Source organism: Delphinus delphis, chromosome 20 (genome assembly GCF_949987515.2).
Source record: "Delphinus delphis chromosome 20, mDelDel1.2, whole genome shotgun sequence".
NCBI classification, from domain to species: Eukaryota; Metazoa; Chordata; class Mammalia; order Artiodactyla; family Delphinidae; genus Delphinus; species Delphinus delphis.
Window position 1 is genome coordinate 38,922,535 of NC_082702.1, and position 26,925 is coordinate 38,949,459.

General features: G+C 42.6%; 2 long non-coding RNA genes across 5 annotated transcripts in view; one reads left to right on the plus strand and one right to left on the minus strand.

Annotated features, from left to right (window-relative positions):
- LOC132417124 (uncharacterized) overlaps positions 1 to 26,925 on the plus strand; it is a 95,244-nt gene that overhangs the window by 56,330 nt on the left and 11,989 nt on the right. For 2 of the 4 annotated variants that reach the window (XR_009517757.1, XR_009517758.1), the window contains exon 3: positions 783 to 855. The exons of the other annotated variants lie outside the window; for them this stretch is intronic. This is a non-coding gene — a long non-coding RNA (uncharacterized lncRNA). The remainder of the gene's footprint in view (positions 1 to 782; positions 856 to 26,925) is intronic. 4 annotated transcript variants of the gene reach the window in all.
- LOC132417126 (uncharacterized) overlaps positions 1 to 26,925 on the minus strand; it is a 109,378-nt gene that overhangs the window by 39,502 nt on the left and 42,951 nt on the right. The gene's annotated exons all lie outside the window — the stretch shown is intronic.

The following is a 26,925-nucleotide window of genomic DNA, read 5'->3' on the forward strand; positions in this document are numbered from 1 at the left end:
AAGGCATACTTTACCCCCAGTTCATTTACTCTCCCACTATCTGGGAGGAGCACATGAAGATTCTGAGGCACAGGGGCTACTGTAGTGAATAAGGAGTTAAATTCTAGAGGAAGTCCAGACAATAAATAAGCAGACAAACAACTAAATTACTGAAAAATTGCAGATCATGTTAAGTCTTTACGAAAAAAATTAAGTGGTCAGGTAAGGCCTTTCTGAAGGACTGCCATTTGAGCAAAGACCTGATGGATGAAGGTCTGAAAAGCACAACCAAGAAAAGAACAAGAGAAACCGGGTTCTAGGCAGAAGGAAATATAAATGCCCTGACCAAAGGTAGGCTTCGTAAACTCCAAGTAGGATGGGAGGGCCCAGGGAAAGAGGTTCCTCCTCCACCTCCAGAGCCACAACCTACTGGCTGAACGATTTGGGGAATCCTACCTTTCCTTTTGTGGCCTGTTTACTCATCAAGCTTCCCTCGTAGCATTCTTTGGAAGATTAGCAAGAATTGAATTCACGCTCTATTCACACCGAAGTTACACTTGCCTGCTGGCATCAGGTCTCCAAGGGGGAAAGAAACCAGAACTTTCCAACAGCAGTGGGTGAGCCATCCATCTCTACTGTACCTTGTAATAGAGACATATGAAGGATGCAGTGATTTCACTGCCATCAGGAAACCCTGAGAGGCAGGAGGAAACGAGAAGGCTGCACAGGTATGAATTACGGGGTGGGGGTGATGCCATCAAGATGGCGCCATGGGGAGCTACTGATTTCATTCCCCCTCGCAGAGCAACTATTCCTGGACAAGACACGGCTGAGAAAATCCTAGAACACAGGGCGGAGACAGACCACACAAGAAGGGTAAGACGAGCAGCTACACACTGACCACATTGCCCCTCCTCAGGCTGGTGCAGCACCACCCCCGGAGGGCTCCTCCAGTGAGAAAAGAAGGCCCAGGGTGGACATCCAGCTGCCCCAGCAACGTGGGTAACTTGGGGGAGGGAGTCCCCATTCAGAATCAGATTGTGATGGAGAAGAGGGGAGGGGTTTGAACAACCAACAAACACTTGGATCTTGGCCAACTGAGTTCCTACCTGCAGTGCCCAAGTAGAAGTCTTAACCACTAGCTTCACTCATCTGCTGAGCTGAGGTGGTGGCAACTCAGTGGGGTACAGGTCTGCCTGATTTGGGGCCTCGGAGGAAAAGCTGAGCCTGGCCCCTATACCCTTAGGGGAGCTAACTCATGGCCCTGCTCAACCAGGAAGCTGCAGCACCCGGAAAATGACTTAGCATAGCAGCACCTGAGCAGGGAGCCTGGCCAGGGGTTCTGCCCATCTGGGGTCACTGGCTGGTCTCTGCAAACAGTTTGATAGACAGGACTGCCTCCTTAGTCCCCAAATGGGTCTTATCAGCCTCGGGGCCTTTTCTGTGGCTCCCCTGCCCGCCCTGTGCAGAGAAACTAAGCTGTAGCCCTGCCCACTGCTGCATACAGCCTCTAACCAGTGTTCCTGGGAATCTTGGTAGCATAACCTGCAGGCCTGATTACAGTGGTATTTGAAGAGAGAACATGACTGGTGGCTTTGTGCCTGCAGAGTCAAGATGGTGACCCATCTTCTCCAGGGAGCTTAGCATACAGGTCTGTCTTATTTGATTCCCAAACAAACAAAGCCCTTGCTGGGCAGGGAAGCTAACGTACAGCCCCACCCAACAAGGAACCCTAACCAGAGTTCCCAGGAATCTGTGTAGCCCATCTTGCACCTCCAGTTACACTGCCACCAAGAACCTGGTCGGTGGTCCTACCCATCTGTAGAACTGGGACAGTGGCTACTGAGGCCAGGGAACTTGGGTACCAAGTTCTGCCTAATTTGACCTCCAAATAAGAGCCTTGCCAGCCTTAGAGCCTACAAAGGGCCCTGTTGAGCAGAAAAACTAATTTGCAGGAACCCAATTCTGACTACAGCCTGCTAACCAGGGGACCTAAACAGAGCACATAGGAAGCTGTGGAGCCCATTTAACAGCCTTGCTTACAGTGAAGAGAAAGCAAATCCCAGGGTTATCCCCATCTGCAGCACAAAATGGTGGCCCTGTCAGGCAAGGAAATTCAGGGCGTAGTCTTGCCTAGTTCAGTTCCCCAAACAATGAGTCCTCCAGACCTTGATGCCTTTTTCTGCTGCCCCATCAGGACAGGGATGCTCATTCATGGCCCTCTCTACTGCTGAGTATAATATATACCCCGTCCCAATGAGAAAGCCTGACCAGAGAACCCAGGAAATAGCTGAGGCCATTGTACAGTCCCATTGGGGCAGGGAGCAAAATCAAGAGTGGCAACACCTCAGAGCTCGGGCAAAAGCCTTGCCTAAATAGACCCCACCTGCCAAGGACATTGCAGACTGACACATGCAGAAACCCAATTAAGTGGGCTGGTAAAGTCTGGAGGAGGAGACGCCTTACTCAAGCATGTAGATACCAGCATAAGAAATCAGGGATCACAAAAAATGGTCAATATGACACCACCAAAGGAAACTAATTAATAAAGCTCTTATAACTGACCATAAGAAATGGAGACCTATGAACTGTCAAAGAATTTGGAATAAACCTCTTTTAAAAAGTTTAGTGAACTACAAGCACACAAAGACAACTAAATGAAATTAGGAAAACAATTCATGAACAAAAGTTCAACCAACAAATCCCAAAGGAAAAGGAAACTACAGTAGAAGTCAATAGAGAGCTTGAACAGTAGATTCATCCATGCAGAAGAATCAGTGATCTAGAAGACGGGGCATTTGGAATTAGTCAGAGGAGCAAGAGAAAAGAGTGAAGAAAGCCTACAGGATAAATGGGACAAAATTAAAAGGAAAAACAGCCATGTTATGGGAATCCCAGAAGGAGAAGAAACAAGGAAAGTATATTTAAAGCGATAATGGTTGGAAATTTCCCAAACCTGGAGAGAGAAATGGACATCCAGATCCATGAGGCCTAAAGGATCCAAAATAGGTTGAACCCCAACAGGACTACACTGGGACACATAATTAAATTGTCAAATACAAAGAATTTTGAAAGCAGCAAGGGAAGAGAGGGAAGTTACATGAACGGGAATCTCCATAAGACTATAGGTGCATTTTTCAGTAGCAGCGTTCAGGCCAGGAGTGGGTGGGATGATACATTTAAAACACTGAAAGGAAGACACTGTTAACCAAGAATTATTCAAAAATGAAAGAATAACTTTCCTGAACAAACGAAAGGTAAGCGAGTTCATCACCTCTAGACCTGCCTTACAAGAAATGCTAAGAGGAGTTCTAGTGGAAGTAAAAAAACACCAATTAACATCATATAAAACATAAGGTATGTCATAAAACTTACTGGTAATGGTAAATTTATAATCACAGATTTTTCAATATGGTAATGGGGGGATGTTCCATTTACAACTCTAGTTTAAAAACTAAAAACAAATGTAAAAATAACCTGTTATGGCTGTGAAATATTAAAAATATGTAAATTGTAACATCAAAATAGGATGTTCTAATTTTAAGATACTTCATGTAAGCCTCATGGTAACCACAAGGCTAAAAACTGTAGTAATTACCCAAAAGAACATAATAATCAGGTTAAAGCATACTAATACCAAAAGGCTTCAAAACACACATGCAAAAGAACAGGATAAGCAGCAAGGAACAGTGTATCTACAAGCCAGTCAGAAAACAATTATGGCAATAGTAAGTCCTTACCTATCAATAATTACTTTAAAAGTAAATGAATTAAATTGTCTAATCAAAAGATACAGCATGGCTGAATGCATTAAAAAAAATCAAGATCCAACAATATGCTGCCTATAAGACTCACTTTAGCTCTAAAGAGATGCATAGAGAGAGTAAAGAAATGAAAAAAAAGATATTTCAAGCAAACGGTAATAAAAAGCTAGGAGTAGCTATACTTACAATAGGTAAAATAAACTTTAAAAATATTAAAAGAGACAAAGACATTATATAATGATTGATAGAGGCATCAGTCCTTCAAGAAGATCTAACAATTATAATATTTACAATTACCCTATATCAGAGCACCTCAATATATAAACCAAAAACAGAACTAAAAGGAGAAATAAACAGCAATACAATAATAGTTGGGGACTTTAATATCCCACTCTCAATAGTGGATAGATTATCCAGAGAATCAGTAAGGAAACAGTGGATTTGAACAACATTATAGACTAGATGGACTTACACAAAACATTTTATTCAACAGCAGAATACACATTCAAGTGCATATGGAGTGTTTTCTAGGATAGATGGTATATTAGGCAACAAAAGTCTTAGAAACTTTAAGAAGATAGAAATCATGTTGAGTATCTCTGACCAAAATGGCATGAACCTAAAAATCAATAACAGTAGAGAATTGGATAACTCTTGAACACAGAAATCAGACAACTCTCTCCTGAACCACCAATGGATTAAAGAAGAAATTAAATAGTAAAGTACCTTGAGACAAATGAAACTGGAAACACAACATACCAAAACTGATGGGATATAGCAAATCCAGTTCTAAGAGGGAAGTTCATAATAATAAAGGCCTACATTAAGAAACAGAAAGATATCAAATAAGCAAGCTAACTATGCTTCAAGGAACTAGAAAAAGTAAAATAAACCCAAAGTTAGCAGAAAGAAGGAAATAATATTAGCAGAAACAGGACAGGAAAACAATACAAAAGATTAAAACAACTAAGAGGTAGTTCTTTGAAAAGATAAAAAATAGACAAGTCTTTAACTAGACTAATAAAGGAAAAAGGAGACATTACATCTGGTACTACAGAAATGCAAAGCATCCTAAGAGGCTACTATGAACAGCTATATACCAACAAACTGGACATCCTAGAAGAAATGGAAAAATTCTTAGAAATATATTACCTACCAACACCAAATTAGGAGGAAACAGACTATCTGAACAGATCAGTTACTAGTAAGGATATTGAATCCCATGCTCTTGGATTGGAAGAATTAATGTTATTAAAATGGCCACACTACCCAAAACAATCTACAGATTTAATGCAATCCCCATCAAATTACCCAGGACATTTTTCACAGGACTAGAACAAATAATCCTAAAATTTATATGGAACCATAAAAGACCCAGAATTGCCAAAGCAATCCTGAGGCAAAAGAATAAAGCAGGATGCATAACCTCCCAGACTTCAGACAATACTACAATCAAAACAGCATGGTATTGGCACAAAAACAGACATACGGATCAATGGAATAGAAGAGAGAGCCCAGAAATAAATCCACACACCTATGGACAACTAATCTTGGACAAAGGACGCAAGAATATAAAATGAGAAAAAAAACAGTCTCTTCAGCAGGTGGTGCTGGGACAGTTGCATGTAAATCAGTGATGTTAGAACACACCCTCCCACCATACACAAAAACAAACTCAAAGTGACTTACACGATACCATAAAACTACTAGAAGAGAACACAGGCAAAACATTCTTTGACACAAATCATACTGACGTTTTCTTAGGTCAATCTCCCCAGGAAATAGAAATAAACACAAAAATAAACAAATGGGACCTAATCAAACTTATAAGCTTGTGCACAGAAAACACAACCATAAACAAAATGAAAAGACAACCTATGGACTGGGAGAAATTATTTGCAAATGATGTGACCAACAAGAGTTTCATTTCCAAAATATACAAACAGTTCATACAATAACAAAAAAACCCAAAACAACCCAATCAAAAAATGGGCACAAGACCTGAATAGACGTTTCTCCAAAGAAGACATACAGTTGGCCAAAAGGCACATGAAAAGATGCTCAACGTTGTTAATTATTAGAGAAATTCAAATCAAAAGTACAATGAGGTACCACCTCACACCAGTCAGAATGGCCTTCATTAAAAAGTCTACAAATAAGAATTGCTGGAGAGGGTGTGGAGAAAAGGGTGTCACACACATGACCAGGAGAAAGCAGTCTGAGCAGTGTGAGTTGGGATGGTGGCAGGGATGTATACTCTCAAACTGAACTAACCTTTGGCCAAATACATGGATCTGACTGCTTAGTACAGACTTGGATCTGCTGAGATGATAGTTTGGGCCTGAGACCACAGTGCTTTAACAATGCTGTTAGATTCTGTGAGATGCACAATTACAAGGTTGGGACAGTGGCTTGTGCCCTGTGAGTACTTAGTATATGAACTGATGAATTATGAAAAGTATTAAAATTGCTCTATAATATTAAGGACAGTTAAAGAGTGTAGGTTCCTCCTACACTGTTGGTGGAAATGTAAATTGGTGCAGCCACTATAGAGAACACTATGGAAGTTCCTCAAAAAACTAAAAAGAGTTGCCATATGATCCAGCAATCCCCCTCCTGGGACAAAACTATAATTTGAAAAGATACATGCACCTCTGTGTTCACAGCAGCCCTGTTTACAACAGCCAAGACATGGAAACAACCTGAATGTCCATCGACAGATGAATGGATAAAGAAGATGTGGTATATACATACATACAATGGAATACTACTCAGTCATAAAAAAGAATGAAATAACGTCCTTTGCAGCTACATGGATGGACCTAGAGATTATCATACTAAGTGAAGTAAGTCTGAAAGAGAGAGAAAGACAAATACCATATGAGATCACTTATATGTGGAATCTAAAATATGGCACAAAGGAACATATCTATGAAATAGAAACAGACTCACAGACATAGAGAACAGACTTGTGGTTCCACGGTGGAGGGCGGGTAGAGGAGGGCTGGATTGGGAGTTTGGGACTAGCAGCTGCAAACTACTGTATATAGAGTGGATAAATAAGGTCCTACTGTATAGCACTGGGAGCTATATTCAATATCCTGTAATAAACCATAATGGAAAAGAATATGAAGAATATATACACACACACACATATATATACACATACATATATATGTATGTATAACTGAAAAAAATAAACTAGTAAGGATATTGAATTAGTAATTAAAAAAAAAATCTTCCAACAAAGAAAAGCCTAGGACCAGATGGCTTCACTGGTGAATTTTACCAAACATTTAAAAAAGAATTAATGCCAAACCTTCTACTCTTCAAAAAAATCAAACAAGAGGGAATAGTCCCAAACTCATTTTACAAGGCCAACATTACCTTGATACTAAAGCCAGAAAAGATTCAAGAAAACTGTAGGCTGATATCCTTCATGAATATAGATATAAAAATGCTCAATAAAATACTAGCAAACCAAATTCAACAGCACATTTAAAGGATCACTCACCATCATCGAGATTTACCCCTAGAATGCAAGGCTGATTCAGCATATGTAAATTAGTTACATCACACAAATAGAATGAAAGCAAAAAATTGTGTGATCATCTCAACAGATAGAGAAAAATTTGGATTTGACAAAATTCAACATCCATTCATGATAAAACTCTTAATAAATTGGGCATAGGAGGAATACACCTCAACATAAAAGCCATATATGACAGGTCCACAGTTAACATCATACTCAATGGTGAAAGGTTGAAAATTTTTCCTCTCACATCAGGAACAAGACAAGGGTGCCCACTCTCACCACTCCTATTCACCACAGTACTGGAGGTCCTAGCCAGAGCAATCAAGAAAGCAAAACAAAAAGTAAAGGCATCAGAATTGGAAAGAAAGAAGTTAAATTTTCTCTGCAGATGACATGACTTTATAGATAGAAAATCCTAAATATTCCACCAAAAAATTCCTAGATCTAATCAACAACATCAGTAAAGTTGAAGGATACAAAATTAACATGCAAAAATTAGTACTGTTTCTATTCATTAACAAAAAATTATCTGAAAAATTAATTTTTCTCATTTACAATTCCATCTAAAACAATAAAATACTTGGGAATACATTTAACCGAGGAGGTGAAAGATCTCTACACTGAAAAATACAAAACATTGATGAAAGAAATTGAAGAAAACACAAATAAATGGAAAGGTGTCCTGTGTTCATGGATTAGAAGGATTAATATTGTTGAAATGTTCAAACTACCCACAGGCATCTGTAGAAGCAACACAATCCCTATCAAGATTCCAATGGCATTTTTTACAGAAGTAGATAAAACAATCCTAAAATATATGGAACCATCAAAGACCCCAAATAGCCAAAGCAATTCTGAGAAAGAAGAAGAAAGTAGGAGGCATCACACTTTCTGATTTTAAACTGCATTATAAAGCTATAGTAATTGAAACAGTACAGTACAGGCATTAAAACAAACACATAGAACAATGGAGCAGAACTGAGAACCCAGAAATAAACCCAAGCATATATGGTCAACTAAAATTAACCAGGGACCCAAGAATGCTCAGTGGAGAAATTGAAGAATGCTTGAGTAAACGGTGCTGGGAAAAAAGCACCTATAAACAAAAATGAAGCTATACTCCTGTCTTCTACCCTTCACAAAAAACCAACTCGAAATGAATTAAAGACTTAAATGAAAGACCTGAAACCATAAAACTAGAAGAAAAGATAGGGAAAAAGCTCCTTGAGATGGGTCTTAGCAATGATTTTTTTTAGATATTTAAAAATAAACAAGTGGGATTACATCAAACTACAAAGCTTCTACACAACAAAAGAATCAACAAAATGAAAAACTATAGAATGGGAAGAAATATTTGCAAATCATATATCTGATAAGGAGTTAATATCCAAAGTATATTTAAAAACTCATACAACTCTGTAGCAAAAAATAATTCAGTTAAAAAATGGGCAGGTAGTTCCCTGGTGGTGCAATGGTTAAGAATCTGCCTACCAATGCAGGGGACACGGGTTCGAGCCCTGCTCCGGGAAGATCCCACATGCCGTGGACCAACTAAGCCCGTGCGCCACAACTACAGAGCCTGCGCTCTACAGCCCACAAGCCACAACTACTGAAGCCCGCGTGTCTAGAGCCCGTGCTCCACAACAGAAGCCACCACAATGAGAAGCCCGCACACCACAGTGAAGAGTAGCCTCCACTCGCCGCAACTAGAGAAAGCCCGTGGGCAGCAATGAAGACCCAATGCAGCCAAAAGTAATAAATTAATTTTTTTTAAATGGGCAAAGGACCTGAATAGACACTTTTCCAAAGAAGATAGTTGATTCAAATGGCTAACAGGTACATGAAATGGTGCTTAGCGTCACTGGGGAAATGCAAATCGAAGCCACATGAGATATCTTCTCACATCTGTTAGAATGGCTCTTATGAAAAAGACAAGAGAACAAATGCTGTCAAGGAGATGGAGAAAAGGGAATCCTAGTACACTGTTGGTGGGAATGTAAACTGGTAAAGTCACTATGGAAAACAGTATGGAGGTTCCACCAAAATGTAAAAACAGAACTACCAAAAGACCCAGCAATCTCAGTTCTTGGTGTATTTCCAAAGGAAATGAAAACACATGTTGAAGAGATATCTCCACCCCCGTGTTTACTATAGCATTATTTATAAGCGCCAAGACATGGAAACAACCTAAGTGTTTATCGATGGATGAATGGATAAAGAAATTGTGATATAATATCTTTAGATAAGTACTATATATACATATAAATACAGATATACAATGAAATATTATTCAACCATTAAACAAGGAAATCCTGCCATTTGCGACAACATGAATGGACCTTGAGAGCACTATGCTAAGGAGAATTAGGAAGACAATACTGTATGATCTCACATTTGGAATCTTAAAGAAAAACTCATAGATATCTACAAAACAGAAATAAAGATGTAGAAAACAAACTTATGGTTACCGGGGGTAAGGGGTGGGGGGTAAATTGGGATTGACATATACACACTACTCTATGGAAAATAGATAACTAATAAGGACCTACTGTATAGCACAGGGAACTCTACTCAGTACTCTGTAATGACCTATATGGGAAAAGAATCTAAAGAAGAGTGGATGTACGTATATGTATAACTGATTCACTTTGCTGTACACCTGAAACTAACACAACATTGTAAATCAACTATATTCCAATAAAAATTTAAAAAGAAAAATTCATAGAAAAAGATCAGATTTGTGGTTGCCAGAGATGGGGCGGGCGCTGGGGGGCATTGGATGAAGGTGGTCAAAGGTACAAGCTTAGAGTTATAAGATAAATAAGTACGGGGGACGTAACGTACAATGTGTTTACTCTAATGAACACTGCTGGATGGTATATTTGGAAGTTGCTAAGAGAGTACATCCTAAGAGTTCTCATCACAAGTGAAAAAACACTCTTTGTGTGTGTGTGCGTGTCTATATGAGATGATGGATGTTAACTTACTGTGGTAATCGCTTCACAGTATATCTAAGTTAGGTCCGTATGCTGCACACCTTCAACTTACACAGTGCTGTATGTCAGTTGTATCTCAATAACTGGAAAAATTGTGGAATGCACAACTGGGAGCTACCACAAAGACTAAAGCAGTCCAGGAAGGATACCATTAGAGGTGGGGTTTCAAGGAGGCATTATAGGGGGAGTAGGGCTGGAATAAGAGGCCCTATATAAATATATATGAATGAACCATATAATTGTATCTGTTTGTTTTTTTTTTGTTTGTTTGTTGTTTTTTTTTTGCGGTACGCGGGCCTCTCACTGTTGTGGCCTCTCCGGTTGCAGAGCACAGGCTCCGGACGCGCAGGCTCAGCGGCCATGGCTCACAGGCCTAGCCACTCCGCGGCATGTGGGATCTTCCCGGACTGGGGTACGAACCCGTGTCCCCTGCATTGGCAGGCAGACTCCCAACCACTGCGCCACCAGGGAAGCCCTATCTGTTTGTTTTACTGAAGAGCTACGTGCATAAAGTCTGAAGATGATGCTACCAAACGAACTTTAAACACCTTGTCTTCAGAGTTTACAGGCCTCATCGTTCTGCAAAATACCTTCATTCCTTATTTCCCTCCCTGACTTCCCTTCTGGGAAGCACAGAGTCAAAATTAATACCCACTTAGAGAAAACATATTTGCATACGTTGTATATTAACGATTTGCCTCTTTCATCCACAGCCTTAATATTATATAATAATAACATTTTAAAAATTACCCAAAGTGGGAATTTCTTGACCTTGGGTTCAAGCAGATCTATATTTGAAAGTTCCAGTAATTTTTAGCTTTGAAGGAATAAGTAAGTCTTAAGGTCACTGAACATCTATTTCTTCATATAAAATGGAAACTTTTAAAGTCACTATTTACTGAGTTTGTTGTATCATTCTAGAAAAAGCAATATGTAGAAGCGAAAGGGTTAGTTCCTGGTGTATGGTAGGTGCCCTGTAAATGCCGTTTCCCTTTACTCCTGCGTTATGGGAGTTGCCATCCCTCTTTTCTGCCCTGGTCTGAACAACACAGAGTCGTCCTATGTTTGATCAGAAAATATTCCCATATGCTTAGGCCTAACTGATGTTCCACCTCCAGCTCCCTTCCATCCCAGCCCTAGTTAAATGCTGCATAAATGATCCCCAGCTCACACACATTTTCCCCCCTGACTTCCCCCTAGGTAAATAACAGATGCCATTGTCTTCTGTTAGGCTCATTAGAGATGTTTAATCATCCGAGCCTCTACGGTTGCACAGCCATAAAGGAGATGGCCTTACCAGGGTGTGGGGAGGGACAGAGCTTCACTTTTGTGAGTCCTAAAATTGATGAGGGAGTTGGCAGTGCCTCTGAGTCCCACAGCCTAACGTCAGGGGAATCCCCCTTCCTGATTTGGATGTTCTGTTACTTATTATATTTGAAATGTCAAAGAATATTTCACAACTGTACTTCTCCTCCTTTAACCCTGTCTGATGCCAAAAGAGACCTCTCTGGTCAACAGCTGTTCGTAAGGGACGAATGAAACAAGATGCATTTAGAATGTTCCTTTAACAGCCTAAGCGAAAAGCAAGGCAGCCTTGGAGCTGGGCTTGTTTGGAACGTTGGCCAGTTAGCCAAGTGCATAGGAATGAGGGTTATTTCAGTCCAATTCTATGAGGATTTCTGAGCACGTGGAGTCCACCACCACCCACGCCCTAGCTCCATCTCCAGCTCCCACGCTGACCAAGTTGACCTCACAGGCAGAAGCAGTGCACATGCAGGTGACTCCGTGACAAGGGCACAGACACCAAATTGACACCCAGGTGCTTCTCTTCATTAAGTCTGAAGACTTTGAAGCATCTGTACCTGGCTTTCGTGGTGTCTACTTCTGAGCATCTGTTCATGGGTCTATTTCAGGGACACGTCTATGGATTCCTGGTGCACCCGGTAGTTAACATTCATGTCTGGCCGCTCTGGGTGCCAGACATAATCTTCTCCTCACTCTCCTCCGTGTCCTAATACAGCGGATGCTTCTGGCGCCCAGAGTAACATCCCTTTGATCCGCATCTGATTTCAGCCACAGCTGTGGTTGACAGCTCAATTCACCCTGAGAGCTCCCCAGCTTAGTTAATGCACAGGGCAAGGGGTCCTGGCTGATGGGTAAGAATAGCCCATCACAGCCCCAGCATCTTAGAACAACTTGGTTCATTCTCTCCCGCCTTCGCTCTTTTCCCTCCCCCCATATATAGATACGAAGATATGTCATAGTTACAGAGATCTGAAAGTGGGGTTCATGGGTTAGCAACATCATAAGGTTTACCTGAGAGACTGACAGAAATGCAGGATCTCCGGTAGGTCCCATCTCAAACTACTGTATCCTACTCTGCATTTAAAAAAGATCTTCAGATTATTCTAATGAACACTAAAATTTGAGAAGTGCTAGTCTGGATTGTTTTATGCATAGGGAAAAAAAAACGTCTGACCCAAAGAAGCTCATCAGCCCTGTGTCTGCTTACAGATAATGATGGCGGCTCTAATATGAAATGGAGTAGACAAGACCCTTTTTTTTAAATTAAAGGGGAAAACTGCCTCATACTGTTCCCATGTTATATTTCATTGTCAAACATCAAGAATCATTCACTTAATTAACTTGGAAAACAGTTACTTTAGATTACTGAATGCAGGTTAATTCTGGTGCTTAAACACCGGCAGTGCCAGAAAGAATAATTTCCTGAAACCCTCCTATTGCCACACAAAGGAAGTCATTCTTGAAAAAAATAACAGTCCTAATATAATCGCTTTTCATTTGCACACATGCAGGAAGTTGCCAAATGTTTGCGCTTACCCGCTCTATCAAAAAGTTGCTTTCTTGCCATAATTAAAATATACGTTGGCTGCCCCATTAGCCATGTCATGACACTGGCCCAGGTATTGAGAATTTCTCAGCTAAACCTCCCTGTTATGAGTAGAGCTTAGGCTGTTGAAGCTGGGATAGGCTTTATGCATGAATCTGGACCAACTCCTTTATTTTATAGGACACACCATGTGCACAAGTAGGCGTGAGCTCACACATGGGGGCTTCAAGGAATTGTCATAGCTGGAATTCTATTACAGACCCCTCAACTCTGAACACGAGTCTCTCCCTATGTCTTTTCAATGTATGAGCATTTCTTTCATCAAAAGAAAGACTGGAAGTTGAGAAAAACTAGTTCATTCTAGCTGTATCTATATTTACCTACCTATCCCCTATTCCTTCCCTCCCTTACTTCCTTTTCTTTCATCTACCTACCTACCGACGTTATCAGCAACTGTTTAAAGCTAAATAACATTAATTTGAGCAAACTCAGAGACACCCAGCATGGAACATATCTATCCCTATAATTTTTCATGTAAATTCTGTCAGTGGTAGCTGGTGTTTGGCCCTGCACGTCATGACATGAAGAAGCATTCATTCCTCTGAGTTTGGGCTAGATTTGCTCCTTTGGGTCACCTATAATCACATTCTAAAGACAGCTGGCTGGGCGTAACTTAGTAGCTCTACTCTGTAAATGGCCACTATTTCTGAATCCTGAGTGACTTCTGGTTCCTGCCCATATCTCCTTTGGGTTCAGCAAGGGGAGAATTTCTAGTTCTGTCTTCAGAGGCCCCAGGAAACACCCTGTCCGCTTCTGGAATTGGCATACTCCAGCTCTTGTAAATAATCGGGGTTTTTTGTTGTTTCTTTTTCTGAGACAGAAACCTACCTCTTGCTGTTCACCAAGCTACAAGGGGAAAAGGAATGCCTAGAATCACACACAGGCAGACCCCACAAATTAAAGGAATGAAGTCACATCTTTTCATACAAGTGACACTTCCTTATATCAGCCCAAATGCTCATTTTTTTTTACATCGCATGCATCACCCAATTTGACCGTCATCATCACAACCCCATAAGATGGGCAGGTCCTACACCTTTAGTTCCATTTTACAGAAAAACAAAAGCTTGAGGCTCAGAGAGAAAGACTTGCTGCTCATGAGGTCACCTCCTCGGTTCTAAGAAGCCCTGGTCTGAATGTTCCCATGGCTAGGAAAATGCCTGGCCTCAACAGGCACATCAAACCTCTCTCAGCCCTCATTACAGATTATTCTGGGCCAGTTTTGCTAAAGAAACTGAATGGTGTACAAATGCAAAGGGGCCTGGAAGGCATGCCTTCAGGAAACGGTGTTTCTTGGGATGTGGACACCATGTACGGCTCACGCTTACTTACAGTGCTAAACTTTAACTTCTTGGCCGTGGGTTTCCTCTCTCACCTTTTTTTTTTTTTTAACATCTTTATTGGAGTATAACTGCTTTACAATGGTGTGTTAGTTTCTGCTTTATAAGAAAGTGAATCAGCTATACATATACATATGAAAAAACCCAAACAACCCAATCCAAAAATGGGCAGAAGACCTAAGTAGACATTTCTCCAAAGAAGATATACAGATGGCCAGCAAACACATGAAAGGATGCTCAACATCACTAATCATTAGAGAAATGCAAATCAAAACTACAATGAGGTATCATCTCACACCGGTCAGAATGGGCATCATCAGAAAATCTACAAACAACAAATGCTGGAGAGGGTGTGGAGAAAAGGGAACCCTCTCGCACTGTTGGTGGGAATGTCAATTGATACAGCCACTATGGAGAACAGTATGGAGGTTCCTTAAAAAACTACAAATAGAACTACCATACGACCCAGCAATCCCTCTCTCACCTTTTAAACTCTCACACATGAAGCCTACTTGACCACTAATACATTGTGATGGCTTCAAAGTAAGTCCCCACAAATGGAAGCTGCTCTTTAATTATTCAGAAATATGACAACACGTATCATCAGTCCCCAGGTCTGAGTCACCCTGGGACCCCAGCAGCAGTTCAGACATTCTGAACTGCCCTGTCCACAGCCACTTGGACAAGAATAACAGCAGATGCTCAGGCTTCCTCAGCAACTGACCCAGGGATAAACCCACCCCTTGGGGATCTGTCCCCTGGCTGTTGCCTGCCAGGATGACAAGGGTTTTCAATCGGTGCTATGAGGCCAGGAAACCACCCTCCCCCAATACATACACAATCACATTCACACACTCATGCTCATAATGTAAATCAGTCTAAGAAGCAGACTAAGAATGAAAGATCCGTAAACTATCACTCATACCACTATTATTTTTGTCTTTTTAGGCAAACCTGTTTGCCCCACTGCTTTCAACCAGTTACTGTAATTTTCATAGTGATGGTTAGATACTCTATGCATCTCCTTACTATATCCTTCTTTATGCATTCCCTTTGTTCTGAGCACTTAGTTTCTGCTAAGCCCTGTACTGGGCACTGGAGTGTTAGGGACAAGCATCACCAGCCCCTTCACTGAAAGACAAACCACACCAACACTATATGAGACACTGCAAAGAGTAGCTGGGGGTGGTCCAGCTTACTGTAGGCTGGGCACCATGCCACGCCCATCCATCATTCATGTGCATCATCTAATCGAGGCCATGCCCTAACCTGTGACAGAGGATCTGCTGTCATTCTGTTTGTTTCACAGATGAGGAAACTGAGGCCTGGTGATGCTTATGGACTTTGCTCAGGCATAGCTAGAGTGGCTGCTATGGTCTGAATGTTTGTGTCCCTGTAAAATTCCTGTGTTGAAATCCTAATGCCCAATGTGATGGTATTAGAAGGTGAGGCCTTTGGGAGGTGCTTAGGTCATGAGGGTGGAGCCCACATGAATGGGATTAGTGCCCTTATAAAAGAAGCTCCAGAGAGAACCCTAGCCCCATCTACCGTATGAATACACAGCAGAAGGCATGAGTTATAAACCAGGAAGAGGGCCCTCACCAGAAGGCAACCATGCTGGCGCCTTGATCTTGGACTTCTCAGCCTCTAGAACTGTGAGCAAGAAATTTCTGGTGTTTGTAAGCCACCCAGTCAGTGGTACTTTGTTACAGTAGTCAGGACAGGCTAAGACAGTGGCCCATGCTCTGGCCATCCCAACATCCCACTATAGAGATATACAGATTTTTAGATGGAGTATTATAGGACACAGAAGAGGGCCCCAAACTGAGATGGACAGAGGTGAAGCAGAGCCTGGGTAGGCTCTCCCCAAAAGATGACCCCTGAGGTCAGTGCTGACAATAAGCAAGCAGCAATTATTCATGGAACGGACAGTGGAAACAGCACCCCAGCAGGGAGAGTAGCACAGCATGGGCACAGACATGGCACCACGGAGCAGCAATAAGTCTTCAGGATGCTCACCGTGGCTGGAGGAGAGTGGATGCAGAGGGAAGGGGAGCGAGAAAAGGCAGAACAGTCTCGGGACGGGCTGTGCTCAGCCATAGCCAGCAGTGCTGTGCTGGGGGTGGGGGCAGAGTCCCACAACAGAGAATCGTGGGGCCGCTTCTGGTATCCTGATGTAATGTGACCATACCTCCCTGCCACGCTCACAGCACACACCCTGAGCAGGCGGTCCTGGGGGGCTGGAGACCCAAGCAGAGCCACATGGGCCCAGGAAAGACAACCAGACGGCATGGTTGGGGTGCAGGGCATACTTTCAAGGGGAACTACCCAGGGTGGGAGGATATCCTTTGTTCCAATTTTAAAGGCGCTCTAAGGGCTCAGAAAGAACAATCGTGGGGGCATGTGGACCAAGAGGTGGAGACTTCTCTACAGCCTCAGAGTGCCCTGGGGCCGGGTGGGCACGGGGCGTGGATGACCAGCAGGGGTGCTGAGCAGGAAGACCCTACCACCCGCCCCTGCAGTCACGGGAGGGGCCTGCACCTCTTGGGCCTCAGCCCCCAGCCCACTCTCAGGCTGGGGGAGACGTGTAGCCCTCCTTTTCTGGTCAGTAAAAGACAGGAGTGCACTTGTCCTTCACAGCCCAAAAACTGCACACTGATGCTTCTGTAAATGGAAGCTCTTTGCACAATATGTCTGTAATGTGCTGTAAGTGAGCGTGAAAGAGTGAGCTGACAGTTTTGGGTCACAGTCGCCATCCCCGGGGGTAGATGCAGGCAGTGTGACATGGGAAGGCTGAAGAGGAGGTGGGAGAATGGGGCGTGGTGTGTGTGTGTGTTTCATGCCACCAGAATGAAGGCCAGATCGTTCCCTTCCAGATGCGGGGAAGATGGCGACAGGAGAGTGGGACAACGATGGGACGGAAGGGAACCCAGCCTCCTCTTCTGCACCGGGAAGGCTTTGGGAGAGTGAGCGAGCGTGCTGATGTACAGCTGAGGGTGGACCTGCCGGGGTTCCGAAGGAAATGAGATAAAATCACAAACTGAGCAGCTGAGTCACCCCCAGCCTTTCTGATGGAAATACAGATGGTCCAGGAAGTGGGGACGTGGAGCCTACGGAGTCCACCTGCCATGAGTCACCTAGTGGGTCATTTCCTCAAGGCCAGAGCCCAGAGCACCTGGAGTGAGCTTCCTCCTCCTACTACTGGGGGCCCCCCACACTCATGCCTTCTCTGTTGAACCCTCCAGCTGCACTGGGCAACCTGGAGCCCAGAAGTAGGCTCTGACAACACAGAACTTTGCCAACCCCAGCTCCCCCAGGACGGCAGGACGATACCCTGCACCCCGATACTCTAGGTTCTGTGCTGGTCCAGGCTCAGAGGGTAAAGGGACCACGATGGGGCAATAATGCCAATGTGTGCCTGAAGCCATGCTGATGCCAACCCAAAGCCCCTGATGCTGAGCCTACCCTGTGTGTGGATGCCAGTTTAGAGGTAGCCAATCCCCCCCCCCCCGGGACAGCGGGATTTATTCCTACCTGGGACCCCAACCTGACACCCAATTGTACCATTAGATGGGCTCCCCAGGTCCTGATCCCAACTCGGCCTCCCTCACCTGCCAGCCTCTGTGGAGGCTCCCACAGGCCTCCCCACGATGCACAGGTGTGGGTCCAAATCGGCTCCACCTCCCTGCTTTGGCGCCCACGTCTATCACGTGGCATGTCATCCTCCCTGCCAGGTTGTGTCACTCATAGAGCTTCTGGGCCCTCATCCTCATCACTGTTAGAACTACTGATCCGACAGTGCTAAGAGGGGTCAGGTTCACTCTATGTGAGCAGTTTCCGAGATCACCTCCACCTTGTCCATTGGGAGGTCTCCCCACAGGAGGTCAGTTCCTGAGACACAGGGACCATGGCTGTGCGGCTGCCAGGCTTGTGAGGAGAGAGGGAGCTAACAGGGGGAAGGCCGAACAGGACAGTGGTAAGGACCCTCCTTCAGAGTGAGGCATGCTTGCTGGAATGCTGCCTCTAACATGGACAGCTGTAAGACGCTTGAACAGTTCTCTTAGGGATGAGAACAACTTCTTGAGAGCTATTTAAATAAGTTCTTATCAGGATGCAAGGTGACCCACCGTGCACGCAGCCTGACTGAGCACTGTGTAGAGGTGACTCCCCCTTGGTCCTCTGTGTCATCCCTGGGAACCAGGGATTATTCCCATTTTACAGATGGGGGGAGTTGGGCTCAGAGAGAGGAGATGTAAACAAGATCCCATGATGACGCAATACTGAAGCCAGTATTCGGACCTTGGTCTGGACATCTCCAAAGCCTACGTTTCTTTCCCCACCACACACAGCCTTCCTCTTTGTCTCTCGTGACCATATTAGGAGGAAACGTCAAGTATAATTCCTGAATCTTGAGCTTGAGAAAGCTTGAGAAAGTGAGGCCAAGAAGTGCAGCAAATATAGTACACATGACAGATCTGGTGGGAAGATAAAAAATGTCAAGTTTTGAAACCATGAATTATTTTCCTTCTGTTTCCTCAAATCAGAACAAGCCCATCTGTGTGTGGTTTTCCTAAGGCAATATGCTGAGAACAAGGTTCGTCCAGGTCTGTCCCACTTCCTTAAGCCTCCCATGACATTATCTGAATATGCACAGAAAGCACAAGGGTTAGAAAAACGGTGACTGCCTTGTAGTAGATTTCAGAAGCCCAGGCAAGACCTTGAACCCTATTCCTAAATACCCAGCCTGGCTGCAGATACCTCTCCTTAAATTTCTTTTCTTATTAATTGTTAAATGATAAGAAAACATGCCTTCATTCCTCAATCAGAAAAATGGAGCTTGTTAAGAAATTCCCCAGGACAACACGTTCTAAATTTCTTACTAAGGTGTGCATGACTGATACTAGGGAGAGGAAGAAGATGCAGGTTCAGCACTTTATATACATTTTCCCATTCATCTTTATACTAACCATACAGGGTCTGTGCTGTTATCATTGCTCCCATCTTACAGATGAGGCTCAACCTGATGGAATATGTTTTTGTAATCAGTGACTACTAAAATCCAAAGAACATTCCTCTGGGCAAACACAGACACATTCGTGGAAGAGCTAGAGTTTGGACTAAGGCAGATGAACTCCAGAGACTGCAAATACTGGAGCACTGATAGACTCCTTAGAGAAAATGTGACCCACTGTTCCCATTTCATAGATATAGAATGTGAGTCCCAGACAAAAAGACGTGCCTTGAAAGTGTTTACATAATACGTTAGAGTCTTTGTTCTCTAACGTATTATGCAGGGTCTGCTTAGGCTCTTATTTACTCACACTTCCAATGACACATCTTTTCTTAAGTGCTCTGAGAACTAACTACCTGAAGTGAACACCTTTAGTTATTCTGCCTAGATCCTCTTTTCCAGGTGGGGGCACCCATCTCCCAAGTGCTGTGAATGCCGGTTGCTGATGGCTCACAGCTGCAACCCTCTCAGGTGACTTGCCCTTGACTGATGGGAGCCACATGACCTCAGTGGACTGAGAGGCGATTCCCAGGCTGTGCCCCCCACAGGGGCATTGCATAGCCAATGAATGACTCATGTGAGAGTGTGTAAGCCCAGGCCCCTTACTTTATGATGGGGCCATAACTCTCCAGAGCTCCTCGTGAGATCAGGCTAAAAACAGGTCTCCGGCTAAAAACAAAACATCCTTTCTTAGCTTATTTTCCTTTACCCTATTTTTACTTCTCTCAGTTTCCTCTTCCTTAATACACTCCTTCCATAAGTCACGTGCACGAGAAGCACCCCTGCCTCAGGCTCTGCTGCTAGGGAGCCCATCCGAAGACACTGTCTAAGGAAGAAGGGGGACGTCGCACAGGCAGGTCATCGCGAGTGGACGCCGAAGACTCTGCCTCGAAACTGTGCTCTGGGTATTGTACTACAATGTGTCCTAGGGTCTCAAAATAAGACCTCCATGTTGTTTAAACTCAGAGCGGCCTTCAAGACATCTGGTCAAGCCTTTCATTTCAGAGACGGGATGGCCAACACCCAGTGAGGGGGAGCAACTTACCCAGCTCACACAGACTTGGAACTCCGATCAATTCCCACAAATAATAGTACAGTCAGACCAAAGGCAAGCCACATTCCTATTCTACTATGGAATGTGTATCACCAGCTCCAGTGGAGCTGGGAGAACGTCTCTGTGGTGGAAGAAGGTGGGGTTGGTGCTCAGAGGTTTGACCAGATCTGATCTGGCTATTCGCTCTTTTTTTTTTTTTAAATAAATTTTATTTATTTGGCTGCAACGGGTCTCCGTTGCTGCATGCGGGCTTTCTCTAGTTGTGGCGAGTGGGGGCTACTCTTTGTTATGGTGCCCGGGCTGGCTTCTCATTGTGGTGGCTTCTCATGTTGAGGAGACAGGCTCTAGGTACGTGGGCTCAGTAGTTGTGGCACGGGCTCTAGGGAGCATGGGCTTTAGTAGTTGCGGCACACAGGCTCAGTAGCTGTGGCTCACGGACTCCAGAGCACAGGCTCAGTAGTTGTGGTGCACGGGCTTAGTTGCTCCGCGGCTCCGTGGGAGCTTCCTGGACCAGGGATCGAACCCGTGTCCCCTGCATTGGCAGGTGTATTCTTAACCACTGCATCACCAGGGAAATCCCTGGCTATTCTCTTGTCTATAAACCATCGCTCATAGAATGAAAGCCATGCTCCTTGGCCCAATGTTTAGATACAGTTAAGTCCCCTAAATACGAACAAGTTCTGTTCCAAGAGTGCAACTGGAAGTCCAATTTGTTTGTAAGTCCAACAAAGTTAGCCTAGGTACCCAACTAACACAATCAGCTATATAGTACTGTACTGTAATAGGTTTATAATACTTCTCACACAAATAATACATAAAAAATAAATGCAAACAAATGAAGAAAACATCTTTAATCTTACAGTACAGTACCTTGAAAAGTACAGTAGTACCACCTACACCACCGCTTCTTTTATGCTTGCTTCTGGACACCCTGGGCTTGAAATAAAGATACTGTACTACTGTACTCTATGCAGTTCTGTACAGTAAAGAACACAAACGCACAACCACTTGTAGAGGATGCACACACGTGACAATGTACATCAGACACATGAACTAACTTACATGATTGGACATGGAAACGCACGTCTGCATCTTTGAAAGTTTGCAACTTGAAGGTTTGTATGTAGGTGACTTACTGTACTTTCACACAGCAATGCCCTTGAGCCTTTGTGCTTGACATCCCATGCTCCCCAAGACACTCTGAGTTACATGTGCCCCTCACCTTTCCCTGAGCCCAAGCATGCTGTGGTATTGCTGGTCCATACTAGAATATATGTAGAATTACAAGATAAAATACAAATGCCCAGTAAAATACGAATTTCAGTTAAACAACAAATATGTTCTGGGATAAGTATATCCCAGGTACTGCATGGGACATACTCATACAAAAAAAGTATCTATCTAATCTGGCATATTGTTTACTCCTTTTGCCTGAAATCCTCTGCCCTACAGAGTCTTGGGACGGGGGGAACCTCCTCATCCTCCAAAACCAGATCAAAATGAACTTTTTATGGACAGCTTTCTCTAATTTCGGAAATAGTCACTGTCTCCTCGGGCACAATGCCCTGGGTTCTGCTCAGTTAGAGTACCACTGTTAGTGGTATAATATGTTATCAGGAATGGCTTCAATGCTGGGATCACCAGGAACCACATGGAAAGGAGGGGTCTGTACTTTCCTTCACACATTTATTCATGCACATGTTCATTCATTCCATAACATGTACTCAGCACCTTCTCTATGTCCAGCTCATGTTGGGTGCAGGGTTCACACATCAGTAAATAAGACAGTTATATTGTCTGGCATAGTAGGGCTTACAGCCCCATGGATCAGGAAGGTATTGGAAAATAAATGAATAATTGATTTTAAGTTATGATCAGTCCTACAGAGGAACAAACTAGGCACTTCAATAAGGACATGGGCATTCATCCCAGGGTCACAGGATGGTTCAACATATGCAAATCAGTCAATGTGATATACCACATCAACAAAAGAAAAGATAAAAATAACATGATCATCTCAATAGATGCAGAAAAAGCATTTGATAAAATTCAACATCCATTTATGATAAAAACACAAAAGTGGGTAGAGGGAACATATCTCAACATAATAAAAGCTACTTATGACAAACCCACAGCCAATGTAATACTCAACAGTGTAAAGATGAAAGCCTTCCCACTAAAATCTGGAACAAGACAAGGATGCCTGCTCTCACCATTTCTCCTCAACATGGTATTGGAAGTCCTAGCCACAGCAATCAGACAAGAAAAAGAAAAGGTACCCAAATTGGAAGGAAAGAGGTAAAATTGTTACTATATGCAGATTATATAGAAAATCCTAAGGACTCCACACAAAAACTACTAGAACTGATAAATGAATTCAGCAAGGTAGCAGGATACAGATTAACGTACAGAAATCAGTTGCATTTCTTTACACTAACAAAGACATATCAGAAAGGGAATGTAAACAAACAATCCCTTTTTAAAAATCTTTACTGGAGTATAATTGCTTCACAATACTGTGTTAGTTTCTGTTGTACACCAAAGTGAGTCAGCCATAGGCATCCATATGTCCCCATATCCTCTCCCTCTTGAGCCTCCCTCCCAGCCTCCCTATCCCACCCGTCTAGGTCATTGCAAAGCACTGAGCTGATCTCCCTGTGCTATACTGCTGCTTCCCACTAGCTATTTTACATTCGGCAGTGTATAAATGTTGATGCTACTCTCACTTCACCCCAGCTTCCCCCTCCCACCCCATGTCCTCAAGTCCATTCTCTATGTCTACATCTTTATTCCTGCCTTGCAAGTAGGTTCATCAGTACCATTTTTTTTTTTTTTTTAGATTCCATACATATGTGTTAGCATACAGTATTTGTTTTTCTCTTTCTGACTTACTTCACTCTGTATGACAGGCTCTAGGTCCATCCACCTCACTGCAAACAACTCAATTTCATTTCTTCTTATGGCTGAGTAATATTCCATTGCATATATGTGCCACATCTTCTTTGTCCATTCATCTGTCAATGGACATTTAGGTTTGTTCCATGTCCTGGCTATTGTAAATACTGTTGCAATGAACATTGTGGTACATGTCACTTTTTGAATTATGGTTTTCTCAGGGTATATGCCCAGGAGTGGGATTGCCAAGTCATATGGTAGTTCTATTTTTAGTTTTTTGAGGAACCTCCATACTGTTTTCCATAGTGGTTGTATCAATTTACATTCCCACCAACATTGCAGGAGAGTTCCCTTTTCACCACCTCCTTTCCAGCATTTATTGTTTCTAGATATTTTGTTAATGGCCATTCTGACTGGCATGAGATGATACCTCATTGTAGTTTTGATCTGCGTTTCTCTGTTGAGCATCTTTTCATGTGCCTCTTGGCCATCTGTATGTCTTCTTTGGTGAAAAGTCTATTTAGGTCTTCTGCCCATTTTTTAATTGGATTGTTTGTTTTTTTTGATATTGAGCTCCATGAGCTGTCTGTATGTTTTGGAGATTAATCCTTTGTTGTTTCATTTGCAAATATTTTCTCCCATTCTGAGGGTTGTCTTTTTGTCTTGTTTATGGATTCCTTTGCTGTGCAAAAGCTTTTAAGTTTAATTAAGCCCCATTTATTTATTTTTGTTTTTATTTTCATTACTTTAGGAGGTGGGTCAAAAAAGGTCTTGCTGTGGTTTATGTCAAAGAGTGTTTTTCCTATATTTTCCTCTAAGAGTTTTGTAGTGTCTGATCTTACATTTAGGTCTTTAATCCATTTGGAGTTTATTTTTGTATATGGTGTTAGGTAGTGTTCTAATTTCATTCTTTTACATGTAGCTGTCCAGTTTTCCCAGCACCACTAAAGAGGTTGTCTTTTCTCCATTATATGTTCTTGCCTCCTTTGTCATAAAAGAGGTGACCATATGTGCATAGGTTTATCTCTGGGCAAAGAGATATCTCTATCCTGTACCATTTATCTATATTTCTGTTTTTGTGCCAGTACCATACTGTCTTGATTACTGTAGCTTTGTAGTATAGTTTGAAGTCAGGGAGCCTGATTCCTCCAACTCCGTTGTTCTTTCTCAGGATCGCTTGGCTATTCTGGGTCTTTTGTGTTGCCATATAAACTGTAAAATTTTTTGTTCTAATTCTGTGAAGAATGCCACTGGTAGTTTGATAGGGATTGCACTGAATCTGTAAATTGCTTTGGGTAGTATAGTCATTTTCACAATATTGATTCTTCCAATCCAAGAACATAGTATATTTCTCCATCTGTTTATGTCATCTTTGATTTCCTTCATCAGTGTTTTATGGTTTTTTTGAGTACAAGTCTTTCACCTCCTTAGGGAGGTTTATTCCTAGGTATTTTATTCTTTTTGTTGCAGTGGTAAATGGGAGTGTTTCCTTAATTTGTCTTTCTGATTTTTCGTTGTTGGTGTATAGGAATGCCAGAGACTTCTGTGCATTAATTTTGTATCCTGCAACCTTACCAATTCATTGATTAGTTCTAGTAGTTTTCTGGTGGCATCTTTAGGATTTTCTACATATAGTATCATGTCATCTGCAAACGGTGACAGTTCTACTTCTTCTTTTCCAATTTGTATTCCTTTTATTTCTTTTTCTTCTGTGATTGCTGTGGCTAGGACTTCCAAAACTATGTTGAATAAGAGTGGCAAGAGTGGACATCCTTGTCTTTTTCCTGATCTTACTGGAAATGCTTTCAGTTTTTCACCATTGAGTATGATGCTTGCTGTGGATTTGTCATATATGGCCTTTATTATGTTGAGGTGGGTTCCCTCTATGCCCATTTTCTGGAGAAGGATGGGTGTTCTCATCAAAAAAATTTAGGAATAAACCTCACCAAGGAGGTGAAAGACTTACATGCAGAGAACTACCAAACATTAATAAGGGAAACTGAAGATGATTCAAAGAACTGTAAAGATATCCCATGCTCTTGGATTGGAAGAATTAATAGTGTTGAAATGGCCATACTACCCAAAGCAATCTACAGATTTAATGCAATCCCTATCAAATTACCCATGACATTTTTTATAGAACTAGAACAAATAATCCTAAAATTTATATGGAACCATAAAAGACCCAGAATTGCCAAAGCAATCCTGGGGGGGGGGGGGCGGAAAGCAGGGCACATAACCCTCCCAGACTTCAGACAATACTACAAAGCTACAGTAATCAAAACAGCATGGTATTGGCACAAAAACAGACAAACGGATCAATGGAACAGAATACAGTGCCCAGAAATAAACCTACACACCTATGGACCATTAATCTTCAACAAAAGGGGCAAGAATATACAATGGGGAAAAGACAATCTCTTAAGCAAGTGGTATTGGACAACTGCATGTAAATCAATGCAGTTAGAACACACGCTCACACCGTGCCAAAAATAAAGTCAAAATGGCTTAAAGACTTAAATATAAGACAAGACACCATAAAACTCCTAGAAGAGAACATAGGCAAAACATTCTGTGACATAAATCATACCAATGTTTTCTTAGGTCTGACTCCAAAGGCAATAGAAATAAAAGCAAAAATAAACAAATGGGACTTATTTGACCCTTGCTTTCCCTATCTGTAACAGGACCTTTGGACTTCCATCTGACACTTTTCCATCCAGGAAGAATGGTGTCCCACTGTTTACATGCCCCCACTGTAAAGAAAGTTATCAGAGAGGTATTTTAAATTCTCAGAACCCCCATCCTCACTGGAAGGGGCTTTGGTCTAAAGAAGAGCTGAAATACAACTTAGCAAACTTTACCAAGTAGTATTTTGGCTTTTAAATTAAATATCAGCACTGGATTTCCACTGGGCATCTGGCCCAGGCTTCTGGAGAGCAAGATCTGATCAACAACACGGGTCAGACCCCCAGGATGGGGCACAAGAGAAACTACCTTCAGGACCTGGGAGGATGGCTTTGCATCATCATAAAGGAGAAAGTGATGGAGGAAAGAATGATGCTGTCCACACTCCCTTCCCCACAGTCTACCCTCTTCATCCAGGGAAGACCCAGCACTGAGGATCTTACAGGCATCTTCTGTTGAGGACCTAACCCATAGGCACCAGGATATTAACTCCCAAAGCTGGGGGAGGAAAAGAAGGAAGGGTCTGGGAGGATCTCCTTTCCTGCTTTTTTCTTCTTGGCTGGGATTTTTTGAACCTCAAATAAAGTCCATATGCCTTATCTCAGGAAACTATGGTCTCCAAAATTTCCCCTAATGTATTTCAAGTTTGAAAGCCTATTGCTCCTCTTCTCTTTCGCAGCCCACCCCACCCCCAACATACCTTACACTGCAATCAAACCTAAATACTCTTTGCTCAAAAACTCTCTCCCCAT